This window comes from Musca autumnalis, unplaced genomic scaffold, assembly GCF_047663935.1.
Source record: "Musca autumnalis isolate F117 unplaced genomic scaffold, ASM4766393v1 scaffold_3, whole genome shotgun sequence".
Lineage (NCBI taxonomy): Eukaryota > Metazoa > Arthropoda > Insecta > Diptera > Muscidae > Musca > Musca autumnalis.
Genome location: NW_027411866.1, coordinates 197,436,969 through 197,451,578, shown reverse-complemented (window position 1 = coordinate 197,451,578; position 14,610 = coordinate 197,436,969). Strand labels below are relative to the sequence as shown.

General features: G+C 35.6%; 1 long non-coding RNA gene across 2 annotated transcripts in view; it reads left to right on the top strand.

The window, feature by feature from the left end:
* LOC141396920 (uncharacterized) overlaps positions 1-5,478 on the top strand; it is a 110,437-nt gene extending 104,959 nt beyond the window's left edge. For both annotated transcript variants that reach the window (XR_012411272.1, XR_012411271.1), the window contains exon 3: positions 5,112-5,478. This is a non-coding gene — a long non-coding RNA (uncharacterized lncRNA). The remainder of the gene's footprint in view (positions 1-5,111) is intronic.
* The last annotated feature ends 9,132 nt before the right edge of the window (positions 5,479-14,610 follow it).

Here is a 14,610-nt window from a genome sequence, read left to right as displayed (position 1 = left end):
TCGATTGAATTTGCGGAAATTGCGTAACATTTTCCAAATTTTATCTAAATATCAGTCCATTATATATGGGAGCTATATCAAAATCTGAACCGATTTCAATATAATTCGGCAAACTTTATTCCAGACCAAATTCTTAAAGCAACTTTAAATGGAAAGTGCTTACACTAGGGAAATTTTTGCGGATTCTGAAACTACAATGTTAACTGATGAGAAAAATCAAAAAAAAAAAACAAAAAAAATCGCCGGAGCGCTTTTTAAATAAATCGCAATTCAAGTTGTAATTTTTAGGGTTTTTTTTAGCTTTTCACGATTTTGCTTGGACACCGCAAGTCCTGTCGAATGGGACTAAAGAAAATTCTCTACAAGATTGATCTTTATGATAATTTTGTAGGTTTTACCGTTATTGAGATATAGAATTTCAAATTGGGACAATGCATTGACTGTATCGCTACCTAAAACGCATACATGGTGCGCCTTAAGTGAAACCGTTTACACCTGGGAAGTTTCTGCGGATTTTCAAACAGCAATGTTCATAGATGAGAAAAATCCAAAAACAAGAAAAAAAAATTGCTGGAGGGATTTTAAAATAAATAGCGGTCAAAATTCACATTTTTAGGTTTATTTAATGCTTTCACGATTTTGCTTGGAAACCGCAAGTCCTATCAAAATAGGGCTAAAAAATGATGTAGCTGTGAAAATTCTGTAGAGGATTGGCCGTTATGATTTGTTCCTAGGTTTTACCATGTGTGAGATATGTAGATGTTCAGGTCACATTTTTAGCTTTTTGTTAGATTTTCACGATTTGCTTGAAAACGGTAAGTCTTATAGAAATGGGACTAGAGAGTCTTTAGCTGTAAAAATTCTCTACAATATTGGCTTTTGTATTTTTTCCTACGTTGTACCATTTTCGATATATATAAGTTTAAGTTGGGAAACTGCAGTCATAACATTGTTTTGTAGGGAGGCGATACAGTCAATACATTGCCCCAATTTGATCTTATATATCTAAAAAACGGTAAAACCTACGAAATTATCATAAAGGTCAATCATGTAGAGAATTTTCATAGCTACAACATTTTTTTAGTCCCATTTCGATAGGACTTGCGGTTTTCAAGCAAATTCGTGAAAACCTATAAAAACCCCTAAAAATGACAATTTGAATCGCCATTATTTTTTAAAAACGCTCGGGCTATTCTTTTTTTATTTTTCTCATCTATGAACATTGTAGTTTCAGAATCCGCAAAAACTTCCCAGGTGTAAGCACCTCCTATTTAATGTTGCTTCAAGAGCACCGTGACTATTGTATTTACCGTAGTAATAAGGATAATGGTAAACAGCTCAAATCTCCTCAAAGTAAACAAATAGAGATGTAGAAAATGCATGAACCACAAAAAAATGCAGTAACCAACTGAGGTCAATGAAAATAAATGAACAGTGTCCAAACAAAGTCAGTGCTGCAGAAGATTATGTCAACAAAGTTCAATCTTAAGAAATTGGTCACTTGTATTTTTTATTCTAGCTCCTTTGTTTTTTTCTTTCTCAAACGACCATGGACCCTTTGTGTCATTTATATTCCCGGTAAATCCACAACGTTTTTGTTGATGTGGCAACGTGAAGGACTTACTATGAATTTGAATTTGTCGTTACTGTTTTTCTTACTTTCTGTTGTCCTTCATTGTCCCCTTAAGATTTCGTTTGTGTTTTGAATTATTTTCTTTTTTTGTCTTCTTAAGTTAAAGTTAGTTCTGACGTCTTTAATATTAACCCCTAAATTATTAAAATTTTCTGAAAAAAGCTTCCACAAACATCCGTGAAGGGACAAGGGAGTGCACCCCTATTCATATTAGCTCAATTATACGGGACCTACTTTTTATCGCCGAGTCCGAACGGCGTGTCTTAAGACACCACTTTGTAGAGAAGTTTTACATGGCTTAAATACTCAGGAATGTCGCAAACATTACTGAGGGGTATTTTGCCACCGCTGAAAACTGTTTGATGTTGCCTGGCCGGGGAATCGAACACACGACCTTCAGCGTGAAAGACGGGCGTGCATACCCTTGCACCACGGTGGCACTCCAAAAAGGTTATCAATTAGAAAATAGAAATTCAACTAGCTCTTCTTCCTTCATTCTCAGTTAAAGAACAACGATTTTGCCAGCTATTTTTTACGTTTGATATACAGTTATTGTAATTTATTCCTCAGTTATAAATGTAACAGCACAAGGTGTGCTCCATTCACCTGCTGTCAGACTCTATAGCAGCGTCGCCCATAATATTTCCGTCAATACTACAGCATATGTGTATGCATTGGTGAAAAAAACAACAACCACATGATATTCATCGTTTGTTTATTTACACGTACACTGTACGTGAGAGAGAGAAGCAAATGCAAAAACAACTCAGTGGGCGCCCTCACTATACTTCTTTGCAAAGACAGCGCGTCTCTGCTCTATAGTATACCCTTGCTACTTTAAGTCCGTTGACTCTGACACCGCACATACAAAAATTGTAATTGTTTTGTAAACAACAATAATTAACTTGACGGGTGTGTAGGTTAATTGAAGTAATTACAACTATAAAGTCCCAAATGTAATACAAAAAGCTCTCTACCTAATTACATTACATTGTATGTTAACAATTCAGCTGTTCATAATAGTGAGTGATACTAGTGTCAGTCTCTTTAAAATGTTGAATTAATAATTCGTAATAATTAGGAGTTAACAGGCTGCCAATGCCTTATGTATAGAGTTCCGATAAATTCAAGATAAGAATATAAAGAACAAGGAAAAGTATCAGTCGTGAATTGATACCTTCATCTACGTACAATATAGAGTCGAATACCGAAAAGAAAATATGTATATTGGATTGAAGAGTTGCGGAGGATGCACATGTTGCGGAGGATTCACATGAAGGTATCTACGTGCTTACTTACTTAGCTGGCCCATTACAGAACATTTGTTCCATAAGCCGAACAAAGAGAAGATCTACAATTCTTTCTTTTTGCTGCTTCGCTTTCTGGAATACCGCACCTTTTCATCTCTTCATACACTTGTTTGCTCCACCTAAGCTTGGGCCTGCCAATTCTGCGTGCACCGCCATGTGACACGAATTTACACGCCTTTTTAGCGGGCTCATCATCGCTCATTCTTATGATATGGCCTAGCCAACGCAATCGTTGCATCTCGATACGTGTATCTATACGGATTTCGTTATTCATACGAAGTCGATATTCACCGTCAACGCAGATTGGTCCATAGAGATCTTTCGAAGAACTTCCGAGTTATGGAGTGATGAAGTTTTTGCTGAAGACCCTGTAAGGCATCTGAAATTAGCGTTATATCTTTGTTAATTGTTGTTTTAGCTTATTTATGAGATAACATCTCCTCAGTCAAATCGATTGAGGATTATTTTCGTAGAGCATTTCGGCCTTTTAATTCCTTCCTTAAATGTCCTTTTCGTCCTTTATTTTAAGAACCGCTATAAAAGTACCACTAGATGACGTTTTTCAGCTTCCAAATGTTCTCCAAAAATGTCGCCCAGAAAACTTTAGGTACGACTCTCATTGACTTTGCCTCGTTTTCATGGTACTTTTGTGCATTTACGCGGTTTTTGTTCAGAAAGACTATATTTTGTTTTTTTGTATATTCCTTATTTATTGGTTGTTCGAATACACAGAATATACAAAAACACAAATAATGTTTTTTTCTGAGCCAAACAAATAAAAAAGTATCAGTCGGCTTTGCCGACATAGATATACCCTCAGCCTGTGTATATTGAAACAATTTTTCCCAAGAAACGCATGTATTTATGGAATTTTGGGCGTTTGAACTGGCAAAAATGTTGATTAGGATTAGAGATCAAAAGTTTTGCGGAGAAGATACTAAAAAGAATGGATCTCCAGCCACTACATTTGGTACCATAGGGGTTTTTTACAACTTCAGGGATGTTTGCTCAAGAAGTATGGACTTGCCCCTGAAACAACTTTTACCATCGCAATTGAAGCAGCGAATGCAAGTTGCTTCAACAAAAATCAAAGTGATTAGAAAGCAGTTCTTAAAGTGAACAAGTATCCGAAATTTTGTGTGGGAGGTACCGGATGGAGTGGACAAATATAGTCCATATTTGAACCTGATCTATATCTGGTAGATATATTAAGATGTGTAAAGTATGGTCCAATTCGGCCACTCTCTTCAAGAGTTTATCGTACGCACAATTTTTCCGAACATTTTTGAACTTTTGTGGGGGAGGTACCTGAAGGAGTGGACCGATATGGCTTATCTTCGAACTTAAACTATGTTTGGACAAAATATTACTAAGGCCAAACTTTGGACCGAATCGGCAGACCAGTTCACGATTTATTTTGCCCTCCAACCTCCTCACACGGTGTCATAGGGTTTTTTTGCAACTTATACCGTCGTATGGAGGGCAGTGAATACAAGTTGCTAAAGCCAAAAATCAAAGCGATTCGAGAGATGGTCCTAAACTGAACTTTTCCAAATTTATGTGTGGGAGGTACCCGACGGAGTGGACCGATTGAATCCATATTAAAACCTGATCTAAGTCTGGTACACGCTCCACGATGGGCAAAGTATGGGCCAAATCGGTTACTCCCTTCAAGAGTTATCGTGCGCACAAATTTTCCAAACATTTTCGAACTTTTGTGGGGGAGGTACCGGAAGGAGTGGACCGATATAGCTCATCTTCGAACTTAAACTAAGTTTGGTCAAAATATTACGAAAACCAAAATTTGAACCGAATCGGTTCATCCGTTCGAGAGTTTTCGTGCGCTCCAGCCAGCCAGACAGACGGACGAACATTGCTCAATCGACTCCAAATTGTCTGAAACACATTTCGTCCAAACATACTTGGGGTCTAAAACCATTATTTCGATGAGGCACATTTTGCCCGTATGAAAGTGTAAATACCCTCGTTAGCATAAATGCTGAGGGTATAAAAAGGGTAAATGTCAAAAATGCCCACGAAAATTCGATTAGTTGTCAATGAGAGTCGTACCTAAATTACCAAATTCTTAAACAATGTATTGACATAATCCATACCACAGGTAGAATAACCTTAAAATTACAGCTAAAAAATAAATCTTTGTTTTGCAGCTTTAATCTGAAACTCTTGAAAAAGAACAACAACAAATATATTTTATATGAAACAAAGACACCAAAATATTAAATACAAGACAAAAATATTTTTATATCAGCAACAACAACAATAATCCCAAGTTATTTTATAACAACAAGAACTACAAATCAACTTCCAAGTCAACTTAGCACAATAACACATATCCTAAATGGTTTTATTTTTCTAACTGAGACAAATTTCCAAAAAATATCAAAATAACAACAAAATTCAATAAAACAAATTAAAAAAGAATCTTATGAATTAGACAAAGAAAAATTGAAGTGTCACAATCTGTTTTTAACAAAACCCACAACAAGAAAGTAGACTATTTTTATACCCACAAAATATTGACAAAAAATCTATAAACCTCTTTCTCAAAATAAGCCAAACTACAACACATTTTTTTTAAACTAAAACTTTACATCGAGGCCAAAGAATAGAAACTAAAAAAAATTCTTCAAAATGTCTGTCGACTTAAGTGTTCACCAGGAGCCCACGGTTTCCGTGATAACAACAGTACCAGTCTCAGCCAATGGTGGGGAAATGGATGCCTTACTCTTGGGACGAATTGGGGTAAGTGATTCTGTTAACTTTACTAAATTTTATTGAATTTCTATTTCTTTTTGCGTTTGTTTTTATTTCTCTTGTTATGCCTGTCTCTCCCAATAATATTCACTTTTATCACTTAATTAGAGACAAAATTAATTAGATATGAATTGCAAAAGTTTTATTCTTCTTCTACTGCTACCATATCTAGTTTTACTTGATTAATAATTGATTCAATTAGATATTCTTTCTTGTCTTGCCTTTTTACAAAAAAAAAAAAAACAAAATTTCGCACACACATTCCTGGCAAGTTACCATAGAAATGCCATCATTGCTAATGAAAAATAAAATAAAAAAGTTCTGATAGAGAACTTTGAAATTAATTTTACTTTGTTTTAGTTTCTCTTAACTTTTTTGCTCTAATTTAATTAATAACAAATATTTTTCTCATGTGTCTGTATCGCAACTGCATCCTGGTAGTAACTAAACTATTCAGTCTTTTTTACTTACATAAGCAATATTATAGAAGTGAATGATTTCTTTTTTGTAACAAGCTAAAAACAATTTTCTATAGATTTCTCATAATTGATTTTAATATATTATCAAGAGCATGACGAATAACTTGAAGATGTATGAATTATCATACGCCGCTAAACTTTATACATATTATTAAAATTATCTGAAACACACAATCAAAACTTTTAGCATATTTTTTCGAAACAGTAGTCTTGAACAAATGTTGTAAATTTGTTTGCCAACACTGGTATTGGTTTGGTAGGAACAATGAATTTCCTTTCCTTTGTGAAAGGAAAAGAGCATAGTCGTCCTAGCAGTCATCGTCGTTCTTCCAAAATATGGACCCAAATTATTAATTTTGCGAATTGAATGCACAATATTAAATTACAGCAATCTCGGTTTGAAAATTTGACAAAAAAAACATCGAAATACATAAACCTGTATGTATATAGACATTTCGTTGGAATACAAAATTGTGTGAACACAAAAATTCAATTAACAACAAATTCGTCGGTACAAAAATGTGACTAAAATCTTCAAAAAATTAAATGGTGGCTACGCTTATATGCACCAAAACGTGGACCTATGATGTCTGATTTTCCGCAATGGAAGTTTTGTACCTGTATAAATGTTGTATACCTTTACCGAAGACTAAATACCAAATTTTAGTTATTCCGGTTGGATAATCGGATGTACCGTTCTATGGGGGCTATATGAAAGCGTGAACCTATGCTGAAAAAATTCAAGTGGAAAAGTTTGTACCCCCAACGAAGACTGAATACCAAATTTCACTCATAGTCATTTCGGTGTGATAATGAATTTAAAAATCTTCAAAGAAGGTACCGTTCTATGGGGGCTATATCAAAACGTGGGCTATACCGAAAGATTTATAGTGGAAAATTTTATACCCCCAACGAAGAGCAAATACCAAATTTCTGCCAATTCAGTGCGATATTGTGGCTACAACCTTCAAAATACCGAAAATCGGGAGGTATCGTTCTAGGGGGGCTATATGAAGGCGTGGACCTATACTGACAAATTTCAGGTGGAACGTTTTATACACCAAACAAAGGCTAAATACCAAATTTCAGCCATTTCGGTGGGATACTGGGGCAAACAATTTCAAAATACCGAAAATCGGAAGGTATCGTGTTATGGGGGCTATATGAAGAAGTGGAAAATGTTGTAACCAAAGACTAAATTTCAGGAGTCCGACATTTCGATGGGATATTGGGGCCACAACAGAATACTGAAATTCGGGAGATACCGTTCTATGTGGGCTATATGAAGGCGTGGACCTATACTGAAGAATTTCAGGTGGAACGTTTTATACACCAAACGAAGACTAAATTCAAAATTTCCGTCCACAAGGCCACAAACTTCAAAATATCGAAAATCGGGAGGTACTGTTCTATGGAGGTGTGGAATTATACCGACAAATTTCAGGTGGAAAATGGTGCACCCCCAACAAAGACTAAATGTCAGGTGTCCGACATTTCGGTGGGATATTGGGGCCACAACAGAATACCGAAAATCGGGAGATACCGTTCTATGTGGGCTATATGAAGGCGTGGACCTATACTGAAGAATTTCATGTGGAAAATGTTGTAACCCCAAGATTAAATACCAAATTTTAGTCATTTTGTTGTGATAATGAATTTAAAATCTATGGGGCCTATATCAAAACGTGGATCGATATAGCCCATTTTCAATATCAAACATCCTAGGAGTAATAAAAACGTCTGTACCCAATTACAAAGCTCTAAGCGGAAGGACGGCGAGACGGACATGGTGATATGGACTTAGAATTTTATGATGATCAAGAATTTATATACTTTATGGGGTCTCCGACGAATATTTTGGAGTGTTACAAATGGAATGATAAATTTAATTATACACCTATTATGGTGGAAGGTATATAATTACTAGACATCGGATTTTAGCATGTTTTTTATTTCTTATCCGATTGGACTCAAATTTTGGATCTAGACGTTTTGAGGGTCAATTATTCGATATTTGGGGTCATATCAAAAATATGCAAAAAATATGCAAAAAATATGCGAAATATATGCAAAAAATATGCAAAATATATGCAAAAAATATGCTAAATATGCAAAAAATATGCTAAATATGCAAGCGTTTTTTTTTTTGACAAAAATCGTCAATTAAATTTGGAAAATCATCAAAAAAGCATTCTAAATTAAGTTTTTTGCCGTTTAACATTGTTTTTTGCAGATTATTATGTTCTTGAGAGTCTCCAGATATTTCGACACAGTAATAAATCTAGACTAACAAGACTTAAATCAGTTTTCACAAGGTGAGAAAATGTCAAATAACCCAGCATTCCTATTACAACATAATTTGCTTCCTATACAAATGTAGATAGATAATGGAAAATTTTGAAAAACTCAATCAGAAATGTTAAATCAACGTGTCCAAATATGGTGATAGTTTCTAAACGGCCAAAATTGTCTAGCAGAAAAACAAGGGAGCTAGAGTTAATCATCGCTATTTTTGTTTAGATAAAAATGAAATTTTTTGTAGTTTTTGGAAAAAGGGTTCGTTTTTTAGCGCAAAATGGGAAAAAGTACTAGAGCACAATTTACGATTCCAGGTTCTGGAATATAACTATAATTAGAAGTATAATATAATAATAATTGTTCCACAAACATCCCAGATGGGACAAGGGAGACTTCTCTCATATCAATGAGTGCACGCCGATTCATATTGGCTCAATGATATGGGACCTACTTTTTATTGCCGAGTCCGAACGGCGTGTCTTACGACACCACTTGTAGAAAAGTTTTTCATGGCTTAAATACTCAGGAAATGTCGCCAGCATTACTGAGGGGGAATTTTGCCACCGTTGTTCTTTGTGGTCAAAAAGCTTCTTTAGAAAAATGCTTTAACTGCCGCTTTAATATTGATGACATGGTTGTAGTTTAATGCATTAAAGATACATAATTTTATAATATCGATCTATATTGTACGCATACAATCGCTTAATGCAGAATTGCAAAATGTTCACTCTTCGTCGAAAAGTAATGCATTATTGTTATACCCATCCACGATGAATAATAAGCAAAATGAAAAACGCCCAATGATTAGTGCAAAATAACATCACTTAGTAAAACCACACAATAGAGTGGTAGTGGTAAAATAAGTCAAAAACCTTGGAATTGTGTCCATTCACACATTTCTGCTAGAAAAGTATTTGGAATGCTAAAAAAATATAGTTCATTCATTCCTGCTACAGGAAAACAATTTTGATAGCACAGTCGAAAAGTCATAACCCTTTTGTATACACAATTAATTAATTTATACCTGGCCGTGTACTCGATCATTTGTACTAAATATTACCAATGCTTCGAATTTTGACAGTTGTTTAATGGAGAAGTTGGTGAAAAATTTTTTCACCTACATTTAGTAAAAATTATCGAGTACAAGGACAAACTTTTCATGACACATTAGTATTGTTGTATAGGATATAAATAAATATATTAAGAAAAATATTCGCCGCAATATTGTCATTAAAGTTGCCAAATGCACTACACACCTCAAAAGCAAATATTTCAAGGAATATTAATTTACAAAACGATGAAATTCCACATCTGTCTCTAGGTTTGCTTACATCCTGATGTAAACTTTAAAAACGCCATAATTCTAGCACTACTTTCACAATCTGATTGGCTTTTTTCTGGAACAAATACGGGCAATGCTAATAAAAATGTCCGGATTGTCGAGTAGAAAAATCTCACTATTTTTTACACGTAGAGCACTTTCATTTAAGTGTAGTAGCAATTACAATTTAAAAAAATATTATTATATAACTTCCACGAGTGATTTAATCATATAAAATAATTTATTTTCCTTACAATTCGTTATTCCGAACAATTTGATAATTCGCACACCACCGAAACCTGTGGTGTAGGGATTGTCGCGAATGTACTGTATATATGGGAGTAATATCCAAATCTGAATCGATTCTTACAAAAATAGGGATCGCCCTAGGGCCAAAAAATCCCCAATTTTTATGCGAATTGGTCTATAAATGTGACCTGTGCTTTGTTTTCAAAAAGACATGGCGAGATGGATAAGTGCGAATCTATGCAGATCATCAAAAGGAACTGTGGGTCTATTTCGTTTCATTTTGCATGTTGCAAATTCATTAACTAAGACATAATACCCTTAGGGTATTAAAATATAGTTATCAGTGCAATCATGAATAAAAATTCCGTGCGGAATTTGTTTCCTTTCCCCAATTTCACAATTTTTTGTTTCCATATTTATGCCCAAAAAGGGAATATTTTTGTCGATTCGACTAGAATACGCCATAATGAAGCGAATCTAGTAGTTTCCAACTTTTAACAAATATAAATTTAAAAAAATTTCACTTTTTAAAATTATTTTCCGTGTGGAAAATTCAGAGGGAAATATTCATGATGGCACCGTATATATTTTTTATATGTTTTTAATAAAATATGAAAGATTTATGTAATATTCAATATTTTCTTAGTCTTAATTTCTAGGTCATTTGTTATTCTGTCAGACAATTTTGGCCGAGCAGAAACTATCAACATATTTGAATACTTACATTGTGACATTTCTGATTGAGTTTTTGAATAAATTTGTATTAGAAAGCAACTTATGTTGTTATAAGAAGGCTGCATTATAGGAAATTTTTTTTAATCTTTTAGTACAGATTTATTGCTGTGGCGCAATAATAATTAATAACATGATAATCTGCTAAGAAATCGACGTTTAACGGCAATAAACATAATTTAGAACACTTTTTGATGAGTTTCCAAATTTAATTTGATTTTTGTCAAAAAAATTACTTGCATATTTTTCATATTTTTTGCATATTTTGCATATTTTTTGCATATTTTGTGCATATGCAAAATATGCAAAAAAAATAAAAAATGTGAGCCTGTCATTGCATTCAGTTTTCTTCAAAACGAATTTTGGTCCAATCAGAATTTTCGTATCTTTATTAATAAAAAATATGCAAATATGCAAAATCCGATGTCTAATAATTACGTTACAATTCAAATTCTTTTATTATATTCGTAACATTGGCTCCCGTTTAGGCCTGTTCATCCCGAAGAGGGACAGTTCCCGTTCCATATGTTTCCTACTTTTCTAGATGTACAACTTTCATCTTTGACCTAGGACTGTCATTTCAATGGATTCGGTACACTACGTCGTTTATCCTAGTGATTAACTTGTAAGGCCCTTCCCAGTGTGTTTGCAGTTTGGGGCACAGTTCTTTTTTCCGTTGTGGGTTGAACAATAACATCAGTTGTCCTTCTGCCTCGTGAACTTCACTGAATGAGTTCCGACTGTCCTCGCGTCGATTGACGTGGTTCCAAATTCTTCAATTCACTTCCATACAGAACTTTAGCTGAAGTATGAGATGTAGAATCGTGGATGGCCGATCTATATGACAGCAAGAATTTTGGTAAATGCTTGTCCCATTCTTTTTATCAGCGGTCCACTACTTTCCGTAGATGTCCTCCAGAGTGCGATTAAACCATTCCATCGGATTAGGGACGTAGGGGCGTTGTCCTGGTTTTCTTAATTTCGTAGGAGTCACACATTTCCTTGAATATGGTTGACTCAAAATTTCTACCTTAGTCGGAATGTATTTCGGATGAAACACTATAGCGACATATCCAATTTTGGCTGAAAACGTTTACAATTGGCTTCTTAATTTGGGATGGCATACATTTCCGGTCAAATTCTATAGTAGTCCTTGTCTACTAATGCATAACGGTTCCCAGAGTCGCTTATTGGGAACGATACAGCAACATTCATTGCTATTCTTTCAAATGGTGCCCCCGACTTGTTGTAGTGCCCTCGACTTTTTAGTGTTGGTTTTCATGCATATTTCACAATTGGATATCCATTCCGCAATGGATTTTTGGAACCGATGCCAGTAAAATCTTTGTTTTACCTTTTCGGTGGTCTTGGTTATACCCAGATGTCCTCCACGCTTACCATCGTGAAACTCCGTCAGATCTCCTTAACTATAGAGTCTGTAACGACAATCAGGATCCGGTTGGTTTCACCATCCACGTTTTCCCATTTACGATATAGGCAACCATCTTTTAGGAGTATACTATTCTCTTTTGCCCCAATTATCTTACTTGAATTGGAGAAGCCATTGAAGATCTGAGCGGTCTGTCCTATGATAGATATGCTGGTCATATAGGCACTTATGATAAAGTTTGATGCTCTCTACATCTATCAGGAGCACAGGGTCTTTTAGATTTCGTAATACTTCTTCCTGCACTTCGCTCCACCGAAACTTTTGTCCTTTCTGGAAAATTTGGGATGAATCGACGGTAGTACGTGCAGAGACCAAAAGCTCCGTTATTCATGTAGGTTTTGCGGCCTCGGCCAGTCTCTGACGGCTTGATTTTTTCGTTATTGTGACGACGTGTTTTCACTTTGAAGCTGGGGTAGGTTCAGCGGGGGCCAGGGTCGTCACAAGAATTTATTTTTGATTTGGGAACAAGTAGGAGAGAGAAGCACAATGTCTTTCATAAAACGTTATAAACAGTTTATTTAATAAAACACTTATCACTACACTACACATAACACATAATCCAGTTACATTAACCAACGACGAAGTATTGTGTGACTGTTGTATTACAATGATGTGAGCAGGAAGATCAATGAGGGATGATGATATATGATTTATGGGGGGATCGACTAACGAGACCTCCATTGACGCCAAACGATGTTTTCCAACGTCGCAAAATTTGTCAACATATCTTCATTGTTAAGCCCTCATCGTTACTTTTTACCAGCGCATTCGCTATCAAGATGTTGTTGTTTCGGATTTTTGCTGGTTTGATCACCCACGAATTGTCCGCTCCACAATCTTCTCAATTGCTTCGGCATTTGGTAGTACTATTTCTGGATGATCCGTAGTCAGACGTCTAATAGTTATACTTTTATCATATCTCACATTTAACGATGTGAGACGAGGTCAACACACGATTTTTCATGTCCAGATTGTCTACTATATCGGCCACGATAAACTTTAGAACTACTGGATTCCGTTTTTGTACCCTCAGCCTGTAGGCTAATGAGCGTATACACAATTTGATACGATGAAAATATGCCTCATCGTTGGTTTAGATAATTTGGTGTCGATTTAGCCATGTCCGTCTGCCTGTCTGAGTGGAGCGCACGATAAATCCCGATTTGATCCAGAATTTCGTTCTCGTAATATTTTGTCCAAACTTAGATCAAGTTCGATGATGGGCATATGGGTCCACTTCTTCCGGCACCACCCCCCACAATGGTTATTTTTTTGCTAAATGTTGCTCACGATAAATCTCGAAGGGAGAACCCGATTTGATCCAAAGTTTGCACATCGTAATATTCCTTCCAGGTATAGGTCAGCTTCGAATATGGACATTATCGGTAAATTCCTTCGGGTTCCTCCTACACAAAATGTACAAATTGTTGGCACAAGTATTTTGACATAATTATACCCTCAACCTTTAGCGTAACGAGAATATATACATTCATCGAAATAATGGTTTTAGACACCAATTATGTTTGGACGAAATACGTATCAGATAATTTGGAGTCGATTTAGCCCTGTCTGGCTGGTGCGCAGTATAGCTCTCGAACGGTTCAACCGATTCGAAATATACTTTGTAAATTTTGTCCAAACTTAGCTTCAATTTGATCGGTCCACTCGTGTATGTCCCAAAAAAAGCTCAACATTTTTCTATAAAATGGTGTGAACGACACCTCTCGGAGCAATCGGTTAGGTCCAAACTTTGCACATACTATTATTCCTTACAGATCGAGGCTGAATATGGTCTATGTCGCTCTACTGCTGTGGGTACCTTGCAAACAAAATTAAAAAAAAAACTGATCATTTTGAAATTGTCCATGCGGCCCCATTTACAACGGTAAGATTTTTTCTGGGTAAGTCCTTACTTCCTTAGACAATGGCCCACAAGCTCCAAAAACCCGAACGGGTTGGAATATGGACTATTTTGGTCCCATCCTTCGGGTACGTTCCACACAAAATTTGGGAAAGGAGCTGTTTGAGGGCTCGGATTTATTTAATTTTTTGCAGCAGGTTGTCCTCAGGCTCCCCTTTACACTGTGCAATTGTTTTCCGAGTAAGTCCATACTTTCTGAGATAATGGCCTAAAAGCTCAAGAAAACCTGCCGACACAGACTAAAACGGCTAGGGTGCAAGACAACTGTCAAAGTTTGCTTACTAAAAAATTTTGGTATATGTCAATGATTTACTATAGCCCCATATTGCGGTACCTGCAGATTCCAAGTATTTTATATACGGCAGAATTATTGTGTTTGGTTTTTTCACTCATCAGAGGATGAGTGTATATATACGTCAGTACAGCTGACTGATACATGTGG